The sequence below is a fragment of the Coenobita brevimanus genome, chromosome 55 (assembly GCF_032717465.1).
Source record: "Coenobita brevimanus isolate Jiangsu-jjx chromosome 55, ASM3271746v2, whole genome shotgun sequence".
Classification (NCBI taxonomy): Eukaryota; Metazoa; Arthropoda; class Malacostraca; order Decapoda; family Coenobitidae; genus Coenobita; species Coenobita brevimanus.
Genome location: NC_137008.1, coordinates 23,184,448 through 23,186,445, shown reverse-complemented (window position 1 = coordinate 23,186,445; position 1,998 = coordinate 23,184,448). Strand labels below are relative to the sequence as shown.

The 1,998-nt window shown below is 36.0% G+C and overlaps 1 non-coding gene across 1 annotated transcript; it reads right to left on the bottom strand.

Annotated features, from left to right (window-relative positions):
- Positions 1–926: 926 nt before the first annotated feature.
- LOC145401446 (5S ribosomal RNA) lies at positions 927–1,045 on the bottom strand. The gene has a single exon (XR_013897597.1). It is a non-coding gene; the product is annotated as a 5S ribosomal RNA (ribosomal RNA).
- Positions 1,046–1,998: the final 953 nt, after the last annotated feature.

The following is a 1,998-nucleotide window of genomic DNA, read 5'->3' as shown; positions in this document are numbered from 1 at the left end:
CAGTCGAAAGGGAACAGCATCCACCTCCTCCTCCTCCTCGTCAGAGAACAAGGAGGCGAATACAACCAAGATCAGAGAGAAGGGAGCTTTTAAATGTATTAAATGACATAAAATGACTTGTGGAAAGATCTGTCCAGATTCAGGAAACATATAGCACCAAAATGGACAAGAGAGCTGAGGAAAAACATAATATTGATATGAAATTAAAAGAAATTGAAATTCAAACAAAATCAGAATAGCTAAGGATTTTTAAAAATAAATAATAATGCTAGAAAGAGAATAAGAAAATAAGTGTGAAGTGGGGGTATTTAATTCATTTATTTTTTATTTTTTGTAAATGCTTAACCTTTTTTCTTTTCTTGGAACATCAGTTCCCATCCTCAGGTTGTGACCCAGTCAGAAAGTGTTAGCTAAACATTCATTTTGTTTAGTAATTTTGTCATGGAAACAAATGATACTGAAAGAAATTTATAAGCTGCTGCAAGACGTTTAAAAAAGCTCATTTTCCGTTTCATTGCTCAGAATAAAGAAATTAGTAGTACTACATACGTATTAATATGTATTATTGTTTATTTTTTACAGGAATGAAATAGTTTAAATAGGTATTTACAAATAATTCGAAGGTCAATACTTATAGGCTTATTTTAGGGTCATGAGGTTGAATTGCTGGGAGGTTCTGGGTAATAGACATTAAATGTTGGGAAGCACTGTGTTATATAGAGCCCTTATTCTTGTAGTTGCAGATTTTTCCACCTGGTGAATGAGTATTGATTGAACATCAGTGATAACTGTAACATGTTTGTATGTTCATTTTTCATTCATTGCCAGACGCCATGTATCCCACACGGGGTGGCCAAGGGCTTAGAGTTAATTGTTTTACAGGGAGGGGCACTAATTCTCCACCAACCCCACTTGACACGTGGGGATGCCAGCAGCATCTGGTGTTCCCTGGCGGTCACCCATCCAAGTACTAACCAGAACCAACGTTGCTTAACTTCGCTGATCGGACGGGAAGCGGTGTACTCAACGTGGTATGGCTGTTTGTATGTGTATCCTTATTTATACATCTTTTTGTTTTTCTGTACACTAATTTTTTTTAAATGTTATTTTTTCATATTTGTAGTATTTCATATACAGAGTAAGTCTCCATTTTTGTAACTTGTAAAATTAACTGTTTTCACATGTATAAGTAATGGTAGTGCAGTATTGATAGCTCTTGGTGGTAGAAGGATCACACTTTCATGAACGTCACTAAGGATAGAGAAACCCACAATGTTAGACGAAGTGGATGTATTCCAAATAGTTTTGGCGACAACGGTCTCCCTCTTCAGTGGAGAAACAGACTTAAAATAGTACATGCCATTACTATGAAGCTGCTTATAAACACCAAACCATTCACGGCATTTCCCTGACCCAACCCGACCTGACCCTCACCTGACGCTACCTGGGGGTTACACTATGGGGTAAAGGCCTGGCCAGGTTTCTACCCCTCGTGTAACCCCCAAAGGTAATGTCAGGTGAGATCAGGTCGAGTTGGGTCTGGGAAATGCCATGAATAGATTGGTGTTTATAAGCAGCTTCGTAGTAATGGCATGAACCATTCTAGGCCTGTATCTACACTGGAGAGGGCGACAGTTGTCGCCAAAACTGTTTGGAATACATGTCTACCATTCTGGGTTTCTCTATCTTCTTTTTTTTCTACTGTATATGTAGTTTTTTTCAAAATGGAAGTAATCTTTTCATATTGTTTTATTTTTTTTTTTTAATATTGTTATGTATTGAACGATCCTAGTTTCCTATTGTCTTCATATTTTTTTTTTTTTTTTACCATATTGATTGGTCATATATATTTATTGCTGTTGTCTTGTTTGACAGAGGTATTCCTTATTGTAATCAGTTGATACACTAATATTTATAAAGATTTAACCTTTATTCATAATCATATGAAGCAGCTCTTGTTTGAACTACTGATTGCTATATTATTTCTAGCTTATTCTG